The sequence below is a fragment of the Coregonus lavaretus genome (assembly GCF_964263955.1).
Source record: "Coregonus lavaretus genome assembly, chromosome: 31".
In the NCBI taxonomy this organism is placed as follows: Eukaryota; Metazoa; Chordata; class Actinopteri; order Salmoniformes; family Salmonidae; genus Coregonus; species Coregonus lavaretus.
Genome location: NC_140018.1, coordinates 28,527,282 through 28,547,258, shown reverse-complemented (window position 1 = coordinate 28,547,258; position 19,977 = coordinate 28,527,282). Strand labels below are relative to the sequence as shown.

At 42.1% G+C, this 19,977-nt stretch overlaps 1 protein-coding gene across 3 annotated transcripts in view; it reads left to right on the top strand.

Moving 5' to 3' along the window:
* The first annotated feature begins 5,672 nt into the window (after positions 1-5,672).
* Positions 5,673-19,977, top strand: part of ankrd6b (ankyrin repeat domain 6b) — a 65,063-nt gene continuing 50,758 nt past the window's right edge. For 2 of the 3 annotated variants that reach the window (XM_084148928.1, XM_084148926.1), the window contains exon 1: positions 14,250-14,707. The gene's annotated coding sequence lies outside the window, so the exon portion shown is untranslated. Of the gene's footprint in view, positions 5,760-14,249; positions 14,708-19,977 lie in introns of those variants that run through there. The other variant, XM_084148927.1, reaches the window with a different exon arrangement.

Sequence of the window (19,977 nt, the reverse complement as noted above, 5' to 3'; positions counted from 1 at the left end):
TCACCGTCCCCCCCTACTCACAAGGCAGGCAATACGCTTGACCTCATCTTCACTAGATGCTGCTCCTCTACTAATCTCACTGCAACTCCCCTCCATGTCTCCGACCACTACTTTGTTTCCTTTTCTCTCTCGCTCTCCTCCCACACTACTCACTCTGCCCCTACACAGATGGTAATGCGCCGCCGCAACCTTCGCTCTCTCTCTCCCACTACTCTCTCCTCTTCCATCCTATCATCTCTTCCCTCTGCTCAATCCTTCTCCCTCCAATCTCCTGATTCTGCCTCCTCAACCCTCCTCTCCTCCCTTTCTGCATCCTTTGACTCTCTGTGTCCCCTATCCTCCCGGCCGGCTCGGTCCTCCCCTCCAGCTCCGTGGCTTGATGACTCATTGCGAGCTCACAGAACAGAGCTCCGGGCAGCGGAGCGGAAATGGAAGAAAACTAAACTCCCTGCCGACCTGGCATCTTTTCACTCCCTCCTCTCTACATTTTCTTCATCTGTTTCTGCTGCTAAGGCCACCTTCTACCACTCTAAATTCCAAGCATCTGCCTCTAACCCTAGGAAGCTCTTTGCCACATTTTCCTCCCTCCTGAATCCCCCCCCCCCCCTCTCTCTCTGTGGATGACTTCGTCAACCACTTTGAAAAGAAGGTTGACGACATCCGATCCTCGTTTGTTAAGTCTAATGACACTGCTGGTCCTGCTCACACTGCCCTACCCTATGCTTTGACTTCTTTCTCCCCTCTCTCTCCAGATAAAATCCTGCGACTTGTGACTGCAGGCCGCCCAACAACCTGCCCGCTTGACCCCATCCCCTCCTCTCTTCTCCAGACCATCTCCGGTGACCTTCTCCCCTACCTCACCTCGCTGATCAACTCATCCTTGACCGCTGGCCATGTCCCTTCCGTCTTCAAGAGAGCGAGAGTTGCTCCCCTTCTCAAAAAACCAACACTCGACACCACTGATGTCAACAACTACAGACCAGTATCCCTTCTTTCTTTTCTTTCCAAAACTATTGAGCGTGCCGTCTTTAGCCAACTCTCTTGCTATCTCTCTCAGAATGACCTTCTTGATCCTAACCAATCAGGTTTCAGGACTGGTCATTCAACTGAGACTGCTCTTCTCTGTGTCACGGAGGCTCTCCGCACTGCTAAAGCTAACTCTCTCTCCTCTGCTCTTGTCCTTCTAGACCTGTCTGCTGCCTTTGATACTGTGAACCATCAGATCCTCCTCTCCACCCTCTCCGAGCTGGGCATCTCCGGCGCGGCTCACTCCTGGATTGCGTCCTACCTGACCGGTCGCTCCTACCAAGTGGCGTGGCGAGAAGCTGTCGCCACACCACGTGCTCTCACCACTGGTGTCCCCCAGGGCTCAGTTCTAGGCCCTCTCCTTTTCTCCCTATACACCAAGTCACTTGGCTCTGTCATATCCTCACACGGCCTCTCCTATCATTGCTACGCTGACGATACACAACTAATCTTCTCCTTTCCCCCTTCTGATAACCAGGTGGCGAATCGCATCTCTGCATGTCTGGCAGACATATCAGTATGGATGACGGATCACCACCTCAAGCTGAACCCTGGCAAGACGGAGCTGCTCTTCCTCCCGGGGAAGGACTGCCCGTTCCATGATCTCGCCATCACGGTTGACAACTCCGTTGTGTCCTCCTCCCAGAGTGCGAAGAGCCTTGGCGTGACCCTGGACAACACCCTGTCGTTCTCCGCTAACATCAAGGCGGTGACCCGCTCCTGCAGGTTCATGCTCTACAACATTCGGAGAGTACGACCCTGCCTCACACAGGAAGCGGCACAGGTCCTAATCCAGGCACTTGTCATTTCCCGTCTGGATTACTGCAACTCGCTGTTGGCTGGCCTCCCTGCATGTGCCATTAAACCCCTACAACTCATCCAGAATGCCGCAGCCCGTCTGGTGTTCAACCTTCCCAAGTTCTCTCACATCACCCCCCTCCTCCGCACACTCCACTGGCTTCCAGTTGAAGCTCGCATCCGTTACAAGACCATGGTGCTTGCCTTTGGAGCAGCGAGGGGAACGGCACCTCTGTACCTTCGGGCTCTGATCAGTCCCTACACCCAAACGAGGGCATTGCGTTCATCCACCTCTGGCCTGCTGGCTCCCCTTCCTCTGCGGAAGCATAGTTCCCGCTCAGCCCAGTCAAAACTGTTCGCTGCTCTGGCACCCCAATGGTGGAACAAGCTCCCTCACGACGCCAGGACAGCGGAGTCACTCACCACCTTCCGGAGACATTTGAAACCCCACCTCTTTAAGGAATACCTGGGATAGGATAAGGCAATCCTTCTACCCCCCCCCCCCCCCCCCCACACACACAGCGGAGTCGCTCACCACCTTCCGGACACCACCTTCCCCCCCCCCCAAAATTGTAAAGTGGTTATCCCACTGGCTATAGGGTGAATGCATCAATTTGTGAGTCGCTCTGGACTAGAGCGTCTGCTAAATGACGTAAATGTGCCCTTGAGCAAGGCACTTAACCCTAATTGCTCCTGTAAGTCGCTCTGGATAAGAGCGTCTGCTAAATGACTTAAATGTAAATGTAAATGTAACAGTTGATGTTGAGATGTGTCTGTGACTTGAACTCTGTGAAGCATTTATTTGGGCTGCAATTTCTGAGGCTGGTAATTGTAATGAACTTATCCTCTGCAGCAGAGGTAACTCTGGATCTTCCATTCCTGTGGCGGTCCTCATGAGAGCCAGTTTTATCATTGCGCTTGATGGTTTTTGTGACTGCACTTTTCACAAGTTCTTGAAATTGTCCATATTGACTGACCTTCATGTCTTAAAGTAATGATGGACTGTAGTTTCTCTTTGCTTATTTGAGCTGTTCTTGCCATAATATGGACTTGGTCTTTACCAAATAGGGCTATCTTCTGTATACCCCCTCTACCTTGTCACAACACAACAGATTGGCTCAAACGCATTAAGAAGGAAAGAAATTCCACAAATTAACTTTTAAGAAGGCACACCTGTTAATTGAAATGCATTCCAGGTGAGTGATGGAGTGCTGCATCAGATGACCTGGCCTCCACAATCCCCCGACCTCAACCCAATTGAGATGGTTTGGGATGAGTCGGACGGCAGAGCGAAGGAAAAGCAGCCAACAAGTGCTCAGCATATGTGGGAACTCCTTCAAGACTGTTGGAAAAGCATTCCAGGTGAAGCTGGTTGAGAGAATGCCAAGAGTGTGCAAAGCAGTCATCAAGGTGGCTATTTTTTTATTTGTTTAACACTTTTCTGGTTACTACATGATTCCATATGTGTTATTTCATAGTTTTGATGTCTTCACTATTATTCTACAATGTAAAAAATAGTAAAAATAAAGAAAAACCCTTGAATGAGTAGGTGTGTCCAAACTTTTGACTGGTAGTGTATATATTAACATGTGTCAAGGTCAATTTCTTGACAGGAACACAAACAAACACCATCGGCACAGTGTTTGCCTAATGGTATCTTTCCAGATCAACTGGCAAAGTACTATAAAGGGGATGGTCCTTGACTGATGTGTTTCCATTTGAATTCCTCCTGCAGGTGTTGTTATTCTGCTTCACTGCTTGTGTTGCCATACATTCTCTCCTTCAGGTCAATATTATTAGTCATGTATGGGCACAGAGGGCATTATGATGTACATTGGGCCGTCCAAGTCATGCTTTAGCAGAGTCAATGCAGCACAGAGCCTTTCTCCTCTAACAGCTGGTTTACCCTTGTCCTGGCCATGTCCAAGTCTTCATTGAAAATATTTCTTATCTCAAGGGACTTCCTGGTCAGATGAAGGTTAAATATAGAAATAATACACTGAACAAAAATATAAACGCAACAATATAAACGTAAATTGTTGATTCCATGTTTCATGAGTTGAAATAAAAGACCCCAGAAATTTTCCATATGCACAAAAAGCTTATTTCTCTGAAATGTTATGCACAAATTTGTTTATATCCCTGTTAGTGAGCATTTCTCCTTTGCCAAGATTTACATCTGACAGGTGTGGCATTTCAAGAAGTTGATTAAACAGCATGATCGTTACACAGGTGCAGCTTGTTCTGGGGACAATAAAAGGCCACTCTAAAATGTGCAGTTTTGTCACACAACACAATGCCACAGATGTCTCAAGTTTTGAGGGAGGGTGCAATTGGCATGCTGACTTCAGGAATGTCCACCAGAGCTGTTGCCAGAGAATGGAGTGTTCATTTCTCTACCATAAGCCTCCTCCAACGTCGTTTTAGAGAATTTGCCAGTACGTCCCACCGGCCTCACAACCGCAGACCATGTGTATGGTGTCGTGGAGGTGAGTGGTTCGCTGATGTCAACATTGTGAACAGAGTGACCCATGGTGGTGGTGGGGTTATAGTATGGGCAGGCATAAGCTACGGACAACAGAATTTAATTTGATCAATGGCAATCTGAATGCACAGAGATACCGTGACGAGATCCTGAGTCCCATTGTCGTGCCATTCATCCGCCGCCATCCCCTCATGTTTCAGCATGATAATGCACAGCCCCATATCGCAAGGATCTGTACACAATTCCTGGAAGCTGAAATATCCCAGTTCTTCCATGGCCTGCATACTCACCAGACATGTCACCCATTGAGCATGTTTGGGATGCTCTGGATTGACGTGTACAAGAGTGTGTTCCAGTTCCCGCAAATATACAGCAACTTCGCACAGCCATTGAAGAAGAGTGGGGCAACATTCCACAGGCCACAATCAACAGCCTGATTAACTCTATACAAAGGAGATGGGTCACGCTGCATGATGCAAATGGTGGTCACACCAGATATTGACTGGTTTTCTGATCCACACCCTTACCTTTTTTATATATGGTATCTGTGACCAACAGATATATATCTGCATTCCCAGTAATGTGAAATCCATAGATTAGGGCCTAATGAATTCATTTCAATTAACTGGTTTCCTTAAATGAACTGTAACTCAGTGAAATATTTTTAATTGTTGCATGTTGCGTTTATGTCTTTGTTCAGTATACCTTCCTGACATGTTGTTTCTTTGCATTCTGCTGACACCTGCTGGTCAATGTATGAATAGTGTTGCCCTAGATCTAGTCTGCAAAATGATGCTGTGATTTTAATCGCATTGTACAGCTTTCAAGCCAAAGTCAAAGGGAAACCTAAAAAACTATCTGCACTCTGAAAAGTCAGTGTTTGGACACTCCAAATTGCTGCATTGAAACTGGATAATTCTCAAGAGTGAAAGGAATGGGGCATTCTCAAAAGTAATAGGCATTCTGTGTGAAATGTGAATATGAATTTATAATAGCAAAACTATGTCACCTAACATCAGACACCCGTCAGTCCTAGAACACAGGCCGTGAGGGATATTCCAATGTACAGAATCAATTTGAGGAAATCCTCGGCCTTCAACGTTTGCAGCTTCACTTCTCACCTGAACAGGTGTGCTTCCAGGTTTTTTACACATCGGTGCAGATGAAGGAAAGGACACAAGCAGAGGAAGCTCCTTTGGCATCAGGATAATTTGTATCACCTAGGCTTCAGGGAAGAAAAAAAACGCATGGAGTGTACTTGCCCACTGTTTTAAGTAGACTCTCCCCAGTCACCACCAAATGGCGCTTGAGAGCCGTGATACATCTGCAGTACATTAAATAATGTTGAGCTGAACTTTCTCTAATAATTCCTTGTGAAGAGGTTTTCTAGGCTGCGTTGTCTGTCAGATGCACACACCCGAACGAATTTCACATCAATTATGTCGGCAAGGTACGTTTTTCTTCTCTAAACAGTTTTGAATAGCCATGAGTAGCAAGTGTTCATCCACCTTATTGTTGAGGGGACATCACACCCAGTAAAAACAGTATCTAAGTGCGTCATATGCTCATGTGAATGTTCTCAGTGTTTACAGTACGTCGACATTTCTTTACTTGTTGCTTAGCCAGTACAAAGTAAACAATGTAAGAATTTGAAATATAACAGTATTCGGGAAAATTGTTGTTACATTGTTTTAAAATATTGCCACGCCATGCTGTCCATGCTAGCCCACATGAAGAAGAAAAAACGATACTATGATATGTTTAAATACTATAGTTTTCACTGTAGTGTTTTTGCAGACTTTACTGTAGTATTCACCCTTACAAAAAAAGAATGCAGTTTTGAAACTGCAGTAAAAGTGGAGTTACAGCAGTAGACTGTGGTATTTTGGACGCAGTGATTGCAGAATAACTGCAGTGTACTGCAGTTATACTGCACTGTAACTGCAGTTACACTGCAAAATTACTGCAGTAAAAAAAACTGTTATTTTGGATGCAGTATTTGCAGCATACTGCATTCTAATTAACCAATACGTATATGGCCAATATACCAAGGCTAAGGGCTGTTCTTAAGTTGCGGAGTTCCTGGATACAGCCCTTAGCTGTGGTATATTGGCCATATACCTCAAACCCCTGAGGTACCTTAATTCTATTATAAACTGGTTACAAATGTAATTAGAACAGTAAAAATAAATGTTTTGTAATACCCGTGGTATACGTTCTCATATACCACAGCTTTCAGCCAATCAGCATTCAGGGCTCGAACCACCCAGTTTATATCAAAAGTTATACTACAGTGTACTGCAGTTATACTGCATTCTGATTGCAATCTTTTTTCGTAAGGGCACTAGTGTTTTTGCAGAATAAACACTACAGTGAAAACTGTAGTATTTATTGTAGTGTTGCGGACATTTGCAGTGTAACTATAGTAAACTGTAGTAGTTACAGTTTACTATAGTGTAAATACTGTAGTAAAAAACTACTGTAATATATACTATAGTAATTACTGTAGTGTTTTTATTTTGGACGCAGTATTTGCAGCATACTGCAGTTATACTGCACACTAACTACAGTTATACTACAATGTACTGCAGTTATACTGCACTCTGACTGCATTTTTTCCCCGTAAGGGTGAGGTCTGAAAAGATAGTTCAGAGCTTCCCCACTGGGCACAGACGCAAATTCAACGTCTATTCCACGTTGGTTCAACGTAATTTAATTAAAAAGACGTGGAAACAATGTTGATTCAACCAGTGTGTTCCCAGTGGGGTCTGCTCTTTTCTATAACCTGTAGGGCACACAATGGTCTATACTTGGCATGTAGGTTTCTCACTTATGGGTGGCACAAATTGGGATATCGGGGAGGGGAATGAGCAGGGTATATGCAAATGATATACTGTAGTATATACTATAGTAATTACTGTAGTGTTTTTGCGGACTGTAGTGTTTTTGCGGACATTAGTGTAGTATTTACTGTAGTGTTTTTGCGGTCTGTAGTATATTACTATAGTATTCTACAGTATACTACAAAATTATATAGTGAGTACCTCACGTCATCGAGGTATACTACAGTGTGTAGCATAGTATTCTACAGTATATTACAGTTTACTACATAATTCTATAGTAAATACTATAGTATTCTATAGTAAACTGTAGTATTTATTTATGTGGCAGCTCAGTCATTCACTCACTATTTTGCTTGTGTGTTCAATTATGTGGTGTAATTTGAGCACTGAACTAAGGAAATGACTGTGGGGAACTATGGGAATGCTGTTATTGGAAGTCAACCTTCTTTCCATAGAGATAAACTTATGCTTCAGTCTTTGATCTTCATATTTTCTGCAGTTATGGGGCTGCTGCTCTTTCCCTCTGATCTGCTCACCACTAGCCCACCATATGTAGGCTAGGATACAGTAGTCGGCCTGCCCAGTGGGGTTCTCAGAATCTGCCAGAGATATGACTGTTAGATTTATGGGACCTTATGTGGGATTAGCCTCTGAGGAAAAGCAGGAGGCTGGCAGTATCTTTCAGGTGTTTTCAGTATCGTTTTTATCACCAGATATAGATTTATTTGTTTTGAAGATAGTGTAGCTACTTCTTACAGATAATAGGTTACATCTGAAGTATTTGGGCACTTTATTGAACAAACTAAGTTTCAATTTTTGATGAGGACATCAAAAAGTAGTTACCTACTTCTAAACAGATATTAGGCCTACTCTTTACAAGTTTGGAGGGTCATCTGAAAATGTTCTACCTTGCTTGTTGCTTTGAAATGGCCACCGTCCCCTTGGGTCCCTGAGTATTGTTACGTGACATGTGTTTGCCTTAATGGCCTGCATCAAATTACAAACACTGTAAACTCGATGAGGGGTATTGACCGCTTTCAAACCATAGATGCTATTGCCACATTGTATATTATACAGTATGGCTCAAAAGAATAAGGAGATTTATACTTTGTATTAACGCACATAAATCTGACAGACCGATAACCTAGGGCAATTCTACCCTCAAAGTACAGCAGGTTACGATGCAATGACTTACACTGAGTGTACAAAACATTAGGAACACCTGCTCTTTCCATGACATAGACTGACCAGGTGAATCCAGGTGAAAGCTATGATCCCTTATTGATGTCACTTGTTAAATCCACTTCAATCAGTGTAGATGAAGGGGGAGAGACAGGTTAAAGAAGGATTTTTAAGCCTTGAGACAATTGAGACATGGATTATGTATGTGTGAATGGGCAAGACAAAATATTTAAGTGCCTTTGAACTGGGTATTTTAGTAGGTGCCAGGCGCACTGGTTTGAGTGTGTCAAGAACTGCAATGCTGCTGGGTTTTTCACGTTCAACTGTTTCCCCGTGTGTATCAAGAATGGTCCACCACCCAATGGACATCCAGCCAACTTGACACAACTGTGGGAAGTATTGGAGTCAACATGGGCCAGCAACCCTGTGGAAGGCATTCGACGCCTTGTAGAGTCCATGCCCCTACGAATTGAGGCTGTTCTGAGGGCCAAAGGGGGTGCAACTCAATGTTAGGAAGGTGTTCCTAATGTTTTGTACACTCAGTGTATGTTACCTCAGTGATGAAATAATAAAATAGAAAAGTACTTCACTGTATGACTCTACTTGTACCTGTTAGGGTGCTCATGCTTCTTAACTACTAGCTGCACATATCAAGGTAATAAAACAAATAAAAATTATAATATTAAAATAAGGTCAAAGCCAAGATGGCTTAGGCGGCCAGACAAAATATTTCTCACACCTAAGCTATAACTCTGCCTAATGTGGGCAAACAAAGCCTCTGTGCTACCGTTAGCCTCAGCTACAGGTTAACCCAACACAAGCGTCTCTCAAGGCTCCCATGGATGAGAGCTGCTGGTAGGTCAGGTTACAACCATCTCCACATCTTCAGGGCGTAGAGCAGGAATCACAAAGGGCTCGCTATACCACAGACAGAGATATCTGTGCACGCTCATGCTCTTATTAACAGTGGCACTTGAATAACCTCCCAAGCTTGGCTCACATCGTCTAGGTGAAAGGATATGACGGAGGCTTGCCCTTAAGCAGCTGCCATCATGGGGACAGGCTGCCACTCCATGATGTGGTTTCTGTGTATGAAACTGTATCCCTTCACTTAGGGTAGGACACCCAAACGTATCTTTTATTTCACACCTTTTCTTCTGGAATGTGAGGAGATAGCGAGATACCCACCTCTCAAGAAAGTTGAACTTGTGATTGCCACACTCTAACAGAAGCTGTTGGTTAGTTGATCAAGTTCCAGTAATTGACTCCAGGCATTTCTAAAAACCTTATTCCACGTTGACATATTGTGTTTTGTTTGTAGGCCAGTGACACTAAATCTGAATATAATCCATTTTAAATTCAGGCTTGGGAAAAGTCAAGGGGTTTGAATACTTTCTGAAGGCACTGTAAGTTATAGCAGAGGTAACATGTGTAAAGCCGGCCTTCATCACTTGTATTATTTTGAGAAGGTGGATGTGAACCCGGGTCTTTTGCTTGTCAAAACACTGCCTTAGTGTGCTCAGACAGTCTTCAGGACTAAACTTGTTGTGCTGAACCACCCTTGTTACGCTGAACACATAGGTCCCGATTCAGACTTGAGATAAGTAGATTTAACTCAAGTCATGTTAAATCAACTTAGCTCAAGTCTAAATAAGACTTAGGAAAAAATAATAATGGTGAAATTCCACCTATATTATGGAATGAAAGTTGGACAGGCGGAAGCGGAAATTGAATGCTGGGGCAGTAAAATGGCAAGTTTCTTTGGAATTTTACCCACTCAACCACACAGCCATGTACCGTGTGAAGAACTTGGGTTCCCATATCAGAAGACAAATATTTAGATTAAAGGCAAAATGTGAACTTCAAACATTGTGCTGTAATGTTCAGAATTCACCCAGTCTGAGGCATGGAGGTGGAGAGAGGGCATTTGTGGCAGGTGTGCCCTGTAGCAAACTCTATGGTCAAGTAAAAAAAATAGGCAAGTTTGCGGGCATCTCTCCTGCATTCGGGTCCTTCACGAACTGAGAGCACACCAAACAGTCAGATGAAACTCTCCAAAACAATCCAAGAAAGTATGGGTCAATGAAACCGTGAGTACAAAATGTTACCACATTGAGGAATGAAACAGAAAAGGATTTCACTCAATAAGAACACTTGTTTTGTGTAGCATTTCGTTCGCTAATGCTAACAGTCCAAGTTAAACAGCCATTTTGATTTATTGATCAATTTTCATGACGCTACATGTAGTTGTTAATTGCCACATGTCATTATTTGCATCTTTCGTGCATTTAAATTAAGGCCTGCTTTTTAGTTAATACTCCTGGCTTGTTTGCTTACTAACTTAATGAGCTTAATCTATTGTTTGATGCATGACCCACATGTTATATGCTACAGTAAATAGCCACTATTGCTATTGATATGCTTAATAATTGTATATTCTTATTACAATGTATATAATATTATAGCATTTGAGAACCTAATTATATATTCATGTACTATCATTATTGCATGTTATTATTTGCTATTTATTTGTCTCCCTGCAGAAAAACATACATACATACATACTATGTTAACCACCGGCTGGCCAATCCTTACCAAAGCCAGTCAAGACAAGAATCACAGACTAATGCCAACTGTGAATCATATCATCTAACTCAACTGTACTGTGATTCAATTAATCTGAACAACCTTCCATGCTATGTACCATCATCTGAATATAAAGACTCAGGTTAGAACATTAGCATAATGAATGACTGGTAGATCGTTTTGAGCCCTGGGCTGAAGTTTTGTACACGTTTTGTATAAGTGCTACTTCGAACATTAGCAGTCATTGCCTGTATTTTTTTTCCGTTAATGTGAAATATAATGCCATATTTCTGTTGATTTTTGAAAAATATTAATATGTTAAATACCTTACAGATCTTTAGACTGTCTTTATCAATATACAAATGTGAAACACCTGTTAATGTTTTGTCATTTGATAATTTGCAAAGAAAAGATAAAGCATTTGAAGCTTAAATCATGTCTTGAAAAAGTAGTTTTTTACTTATTAATTATTATTCTGGACAAACGTCCAGAATGTGTTTTCACAAAACTATATTTCCTCATGTGCTTTGTTTGAGCATAATAATGTACATTTAACCTTTTGGAATTAATGAAGAGTTTGTAAAAACAGCATATAATGCACTCACTAACTGTAAGTCGCTCTGGATAAGAGTGTCTGCTAAATGACTAAAATGTAAAATATAAGAGCAGGAAATATACACACTTACAGTTGAAGTCGGAAGTTTACATACACTTAGGTTGGAGTCATTAAAACTCGTTTTTCAACCACTCCACAAATTTCTTGTTAACAAACTATAGTTTTGGCAAGTCGGTTAGGACATCTACTTTGTGCACGACACAAGTCATTTTTCCAACAATTGTTTACAGACAGATTATTTAATTTATAATTCTGTATCACAATTCCAGTGGGTCAGAAGTTTACATACACTAAGTTGACTGTGCCTTTGACTGTGCCTTAAAACAGCTTGGAAAATTCCAGAAAATGATGTCATGGCTTTAGAAGCTTCTGATAGGCTAATTGACATAATTTGAGTCAATTGGAGGTGTACCTGTGGATGTATTTCAAGGCCTACCTTCAAACTCAGTGCCTCTTTGCTTGACATCATGGGAAAATCAAAAGAAATCAGTCAAATAATTGTATACCTCCACAAGTCTGGTTCATCCTTGGGAGCAATTTCCAAACGCCTGAAGGTACCACGTTCATCTGTACAAACAATAGTACGCAAGTATAAACACCATGAGACCACGCAGCCGTCATACCGCTCAGGAAGGAGACGCGTTCTGTCTCCTAGAGATGAACGTACTTTGGTGCGAAAGGTGCAAATCAATCCCAGAACAACAGCAAAGGACCTTGTGAAGATGCTTGAGGAAACAGGTACAAAAGTATCCATATCCACAGTAAAACGAGTCCTATATCGATGTAACCTGAAAGGCCGCTCAGCAAGGAAGAAGCCACTGCTCCAAAACCACCATAAAAAAGCCAGACTACGGTTTGCAACTGCACAAGGGGACAAAGATCGTACTTTCTGTAGAAATGTCCTCTGGTCTGATGAAACAAAAATAGAACTGTTTGGCCATAATGACCATCGTTATGTTTGGATGAAAAGGGGGGAGCTTGCAAGCCGAAGAACACCATCCCAACCGTGAAGCACGGGGGTGGCAGCATCATGCTGTGGGGGTGCTTTGGTGCAGTAGGGACAGGTGCACTTCACAAAATAGATGGCATCATGAGGAAGGAAAATTATGTGGATATATTGAAGCAACATCTCAAGACATCAGTCAGGAAGTTAAAGCTTGGTCGCAAATGGGTCTTCCAAATGGACAATGACCCCAAGCATACTTCCAAAGTTGTAGAAAAATGGCTTAAGGACAACAAAGTCAAGGTATTGGAGTGGCCATCACAAAGCCCTGACCTCAATCCTATAGAAAAGTTGTGGGAAGAACTGAAAAAGCGTGTGCGAGCAAGGAGGCCTACAAACCTGACTCAGTTACACCAGCTCTGTCAGGAGGAATGGGCCAAAATTCACCCAACTTATTATGGGATGCCTGTGGAAGGCTACCGGAAACGTTTGACAAAAGTTAAACAATTTAAAGGCAATGCTACCAAATACTAATTGAGTGTATGTAAACTTCTGACCCACTGGGAATGTGATGAAAGAAATCATTCTCTCTACTATTATTCTGACATTTCACATTCTTAAAATAGTGGTGATCCTAACTGACATAAGACAGGGAATTTTTACTCTGATTAAATGTCAGGAATTGTGAAAAACTGAGTTTAAATGTATTTGGCTAAGGTGTATGTAAACTTCTGACTTCAGCTGTACCATACAGGTAACACTTTATTTGAAGGGTCCATAATAAACCATTTATAAGGCATTTACAAACAGTTTGCTCACCATTTATTAATCATTACTCCCACATTTGTAAATGTTAGTAAGCTAGTTCTTCGCAAATGTATATATATATTTCCTTAAACATCCTTTTACCAGGTACTGCTGGAATGTCTACTACCAATGGCATGACCATCTTTTTGTGAGAAATTACTCTGGTCACTCAAAACATTTATAAAGTATGAATAGCACTCACTTTAGATTAGGGACTGCAAAAATACTTTACTAATGATTAGTCAATCGTTTATTAATGTGGGAGTGATGATTAATAAATGGTGAACACACAATTTATAAAGGCCTTAAATGGTTTAAAATAAAGTGTTACCAATATAATTAATATGCAATAAGAAAAGGGACTCCCATTTACAGTATTTGGAAACTCCAGAAGAAGGGATCTAATTCTGCACTAGACAGGACTCGAAACACCATAATAGTGTTTTCAACCTTTTCTGGGTTCGTGCTACCCGTCTCTGGCAAGGTGTTACACAACTCTTGATTATGTGGTGTTACAACACACCATGTCAAGATTAGGTTTCAGAACACCTCAGGATGAATGTATCAGTACACCTTCAATCTGTCTCACAAAATATGTTTCAATACTCCAGCAAAGTAAAGGTTTCGTCTCATTTAAGGTGGTGGCAGCTCAGTTGCCAGTAGTTTTAGTGTTAGAACGCACTTCATTTTAACAGTGTAGTTCAAAGTCAAAGTAAACATTATGATCCAGATTTGAATAATATTGCATGCCCCAATCACCTAATGTAGGTGCTTGTAAAGTATGATTTGCCAAGTTGATCGCTGAAATACTATTTTTCAGACCTCCCCCCCCACCCCCCACCCCCCCAAAAAACAAAAAACTGTTGGTTTTTGCTGGTTAATGATGAACTAGCCTAATCCATGAGATGCATTTCATAGCATGACACGAGTAGCCTGTTGAGCATAGCAGAGAAAGAACCGGAATTGCCTTTCACTTTGTAGTAGGAAATAAAGTGACGGGCCAATGACAGGGTTGCTGTCCCATAGGGTTGACGCTGGGTGCAGAACCGATGGACTGCTTCTCTTTCCAAATAGTGGGATCGTATCAGCGCTCCTTCATGCGCTCCTTCATTCCACATCATTGACAGAGGCTGTCACAAGATCTGTTGATATGCAAATTGGACAGAGCGGGCGGTAGTGTGAAGACAAGCTCCGACTGAGTTTACTTGGGAGTTGGGACTCAGTGCGCGTAGCTACCGCCCCATCTGTTTTTACTTTCTGCCTGGATAAACTACGGAGCCATCGACAGTTCCCTCAAGCTTGTTGTTGCCATTTTATGTAAATAGCCCGCACCGAGTCTCGTGCTTCGAATCGGGTTTATCTTCAAAGGATTTGTAATCGGACGGAGAGTTCATCTGGCGAATTACGCGCGGAACATTTTGGTATGAGCTCAATATCTGATACTTTTTGCTATGATGGATTTTTTATTTATTTAATCATGTTCAAATCTGGGACCATGTGTATGTATCCTTACATTTCTTGGCCATTTGGATTATTGATAATTTGAGACCAAATTTGAGGATGCCTTTTGAACAGTTTTATGCTGAGCGGGACATCCCAGGTCCCTGATGGGTAGAATAATTCCACGTGCCCAAGGGGTACCTGCGACAATGCCATATACTGTACATCTAGGCCTATATGAATAAAATAATGTATTATCTATTTCAGTATGTCCCTGCCTAGAAGGGTGAAGGAGAGAGAGGGAGAACGTTTTAAATAGAGGGGAAAGTTGAAGAAGCAGGTATATCAGAGAGATATACACAGGTAGCCACATTTTGCGTCTCAGTGGGCTGTAAGAGGAGCTTGTAAGTAAGGGCCTTATTATTGTCAGAGTCAATTACAGGTCGAAGGTAATTATCGTGCTAAGAGGAAATCATTAGCAGAAATCCCCTAGGCTGTACAAAACTCCATTTAATAGAAAGGAAGCTTATATAAATGTAAGAAATGACTATTTTCTTGGATAGCTTTAGATTGTTAAATAATCCATCCTGATGGGGAAAATACATTGACTATTTTTCATATGCAGAGTAGTTAGGCCTATTGCCTTTCATCATTAGAAAGACACTCCAAGGTGGTGCATTTATGTCTATAGGTGCATGATTGAACAGAGCATCAGCCTCAACCACACTCCAAGGGCTAACTCTGTTTCAAGTAGATTCGATCTGTGTTTGTTGAACTGTAAACTTATTTCTCTCCCCTCATTACCCTGGCCTTCTCCAGCTAGATTGCTTTATGTGCTTTTATGGATGGTAAGAAATAAGAAGGACGTGAGCAGTCAAATGCTGTAATTTTCTGTAAAATATACTTTAGGGAAAGGGAACTCTGAGATTCCTTATGGAGCTGCTGGACACCTTAGTGAGGATGACAGATCAGAAGAGGATAAAGGTGTCCGCATGCTTCCCAACCGAAACAGTTGGGAAGAGTTTGTGCATATATTATGACAACATTTTGTGACCTTTTTGTTCGTTTTCGGCTGTTCGAGCACACTATATTTTTCTAGAGGCAAGCCGAAGTCCGGAGCCAAAGTCTACGCCCCTTCGTCGGTGATTGGTCAACAGTAGGGATTCAACGAGAGACGACTCATTTTCATGCACATTTTTTCATTGAGAAATACTGCATCAAACAGCTTGTTATTATTTTATTTTTTACAAGGACAGTGCACATTAATCAACGTTTCAGTAAAAGTGACGGTTTTAGCCAGCCGGCTAATTTTCAACCGCAGTCCCTGGGCAGGTTATTGAAAACAATTACAATAACAATACAGACAGACAATGAGCAGTGAGCACATGCAGAGCAACATAGGACAAGCAACACGTAGCACGCAGACAGAGCAATAGCACAAAAAGCAACAAAACAAAATACATAAAAGCAACAAAGTGTTTACACACCTCACAAGCTACAGACAACAGATAACATGGAAAGCGGCAATACACAGCTAGGGATTATGTTCACAAGTCTGATTGGCCTTTAGCCATGTCTTTATGTTTTTTTGTGAAGTTGCGATAGGTGGTGCAGTTTTGTGTGTCTGATGGCAGTGTGTTCCAGACATGGGAAGCTCTCACAGAGAAAGCAGATTGACTAAAGGTGCTTTTCTGTAAGGAAACTATACAGTCACCTCTCATGGCAGACCTTGTGGATCTGCTGCCATGGGTTTGGGTTTTCTGTTTGACAAAAGTACTAAGTGGAGGGGAAGCCAGGCCATTTAGGATCTTGAATACAAGAGATGCGTCATTGTATTGCACAAGATTTTCCCAACTCAGGAGCTCATGCTTTCTGAGGATGTAACAATGATATTGGGTTTTCTATCAAGTACTTTGAGAGCCTGTTTGTAGACAGATTGAATGGGTTTTAATGTTGTACAGCAAGCTTGGGCCCAACTAGTCAAGCAGTATGTTAAGTAGGGGAGTATCATAGCATTGAAGTACAGTTTTGCTACCTCTGTAGTCAAACAATTTCGTATGAATTGGAAATGAGCTAGGTTGAATTTGGTTATTTGAGTTACCTTTTTCACCTGCTTTTTAAAAGAGAGATAGGAATGAAGTATGATGCCAAGGTAGTTAAAATCGTATATCACCTGGAGCTTCTCCCCTGACACATAGACATCTGGCTCAGTAGCATCAGTTGCCCTCTTTTTGAAGAACATGCAGACTGTTTTTTTCACATTGAGATGGAAACATGAGTCACTTAGCCACTTTGTAACATGGACCATTACAGTAGTGAGTTCTTGTGCAGCTTGTTGTTTGCTCTTTGCATGCACATATATCACTGTATCATCTGAATACAATTGAACTTCAGACCCAGTACAGACAGAAGGCAGATAATTAATGTACAGGCTGAACAGGAGGGGCCCCAGTATTGACCCTTGGGGCACGCCCACATCATAGCTGAGGGTGGGCGACAGCTCATTGCTCACTCTGACACACTGGGTTCTGCCTTCAAGGTATGATTTCACCCATCTCAAGGCATCGGGGGAAAAGTTGAACTTGGACAGTTTTGTGATGAGAACCTCATGGTTAACAGTATCAAACGCTTTCCTTAGGTCTAGAAACACAGCCCCAACAATGCCCCCTTTGTCCATCTTGGACTTCACATTTTCCAGAATAAAGCAGTTGGCCGTTTCTGTGGAGTGTTTTGCTCTGAAGCCAAACTGCATGGAGTGTAATGTGAAGGGGCTGTTGTTGAGGTGGGAAAACAGTTGCTCTGCTACACTATTCAGCAACCTTGGACACCACAGGTAGTATATTAATGGACCTGTAGTTACTCATGTCAGCAGGGTCACCTGATTTAAAGATAGCCATTATTATGGCTGACTTCCAGACCCTTGGAAACACCCCCTCACCAATAGATGTGTTGGTGACCTTAGTAATGGGGAAAATGAGTGACTCTTTGTAGTTTTAAAGAAAGGTAGAGTCCAGCCCAACACATCTTTGGCTTAGAGTTCTTTAGTGAGCTAATCACCTTGTTCACCTCTGACTCAGAAACCCCCCTTATGATGAAGACAGGTTGAGGGTCATTCACTGGCGCTGAGCCCAAGAAACCAGTAGAGGGGTACTGCGACGGTACCTTGACAGTCAACAAAGTAGGAATTGAAGGCTGTTGCTATTTCGACTGCATCCTGTGTTAGACTGTCATTCACATTGATTTCTAGTCTTTTTGCTTTATTGTAGTCTGTATTGTGGATAGAAAAACCTGACTATCAGCTTCCACATTTGTATAGGACAAGAGATCATTCCAGTTAATTCCCTTAATTATGTTTTCAAAGTGATTTAATTCACTCTTAGGTATTCTGAGCTGATCAGGCTTTCTAACAGTAGAGAGGTTAAACGCTTTCTGGCTATGCGTGTCAGATTATGATCAGACAGCCCAGTAACCATATTGAATAATTTAGTCACTCTCTGGTTTATTACTGAACACCAGATCAATCTGTGTTTTAGAACAACAAGTCACCCTGGTTGGCCCCTAAACTAGCTGTGTAAGGTCAAAGGTATTAGTGATCCGTTTGAGGGTTTTCCTACAAGACTTGTCTTCATAATTAATGTTAAAATCTCCCATTAAGATGACCTCTTTCCCAAAATCACATTCCCTAAGCATGTTATTCAACTGATAAAAAAACACACATTTGGTGGAAGGTGGTATGTACATTCCAATAAGGGTAAAATACATTTGGGGAGACAGTGTAACATTTAGGCTAGTACGTTCTAGTTCATTATCACATGACCACTCAATTTGTTTACATTGGATATGTTCTTTAATGTAAATCATCAGACCCCCTCCTCTTCCTTCAATCCTGTCTCTCCTGAAGACATTGTAGCCAGGCACAATCAAAACAGTAGGTGGAGAGTTTTTATGGAGCCATGTCTCTGAAAGGCAGAGAAAGTCAAGGTTAGAGTCTGTGAGAAGATGTTGAATTTGATCACTTTTTGGAATGACACGCTGCATTTTCAAGTTCCCCCCTAGTAGTCCCTTGGGCTTAGCTCGTGGATCTCAGATGACTCAAGCGTGATTGACACATTGAAAAAAGTTACATTTTTGGTTTTTGGTTTTCTGACGGCTGGGTTTAGGCCGTTTAGGGGCAGTTCTGTAGTACAATTAACTATCCCTTGCACTTGCACTGGATGCGGGGAACTAATTAAAACACTTTAAGTGCCAGAAGCAGAGTCGGATATGTTTGTAGAGTCAAATGTAATCTTGGAGCCGGGTGACTCGAGAGAAATCATGGAACCATAGCACTCACCCACTTCTGCGAAGGCGATGATTTGAGGACGCGGCCATCCACTGCTTTCTACTCCGGTGAGTATCGCTGGCTCGGTGGTGTTAGGCCCAGGATTGAGGTGCACATCCCCGGAGAACAGGAGGGTAGTGAACAGGTAGTTTAGCAGTTTCCGATATATTTATTTATTATTTTATTTTATTTTATTTATTTTATTTTTTATATGTTGGACTTGTGTTTGTAACTCCTAAGCGATTCAGACGAATAGGGAGCGAGGTAGACTTGACCATTATTCAGAACGTTATGGTATGCTGTGTACAGTCCGCTCCCATGGAACGGTGAACCAATCTGTTTGTCTGGGGTGTTGGCATTCCCAACAGTAAATTGATTGTGCCATCCCAGCAAGGACCCACTGAGATTATCAGTAGAGCAGCTACATAACTGACAATCGTGGCAATGTACTAGAGATAAAATGCATAATTGCTCCTTAAACCTTTGCAAGAATTACTTAGCTGGAGTCGGCATACACCTGATGTTTTAGATAAAATAACAGCATCTGGAGGAGAAGCGGCACCTGCCGCACCACCCTCCCTTCGTTCTGCCATTGTGTGTGGGACGATGAGATGGATGAAAACTCCATCTCATGTGCACTGCAGAAACATGCTAACCAAACAACCGTGCTAGGTGCCTGCGCACTTGTGACTTTGAGAGCAAAAACCTTTTAAAAAAGGGATTCTTCTTAGTTAGATGTAAAATTGCGCGATCTATAAGATCTCCTTGCCAAAAACGTCAATGGATGTCATATTTCTTGAGTTATTTTAGATTAATTCTGAATTAATTCTGAATATTTTGAGGAAGTGTATTCTGGCTACTCCTTTAAAAGACCTTCGCTTGAAAAACGAGAAAAAAGCGGCAATAGTCCTGTTTGTCCATTTAAAGACG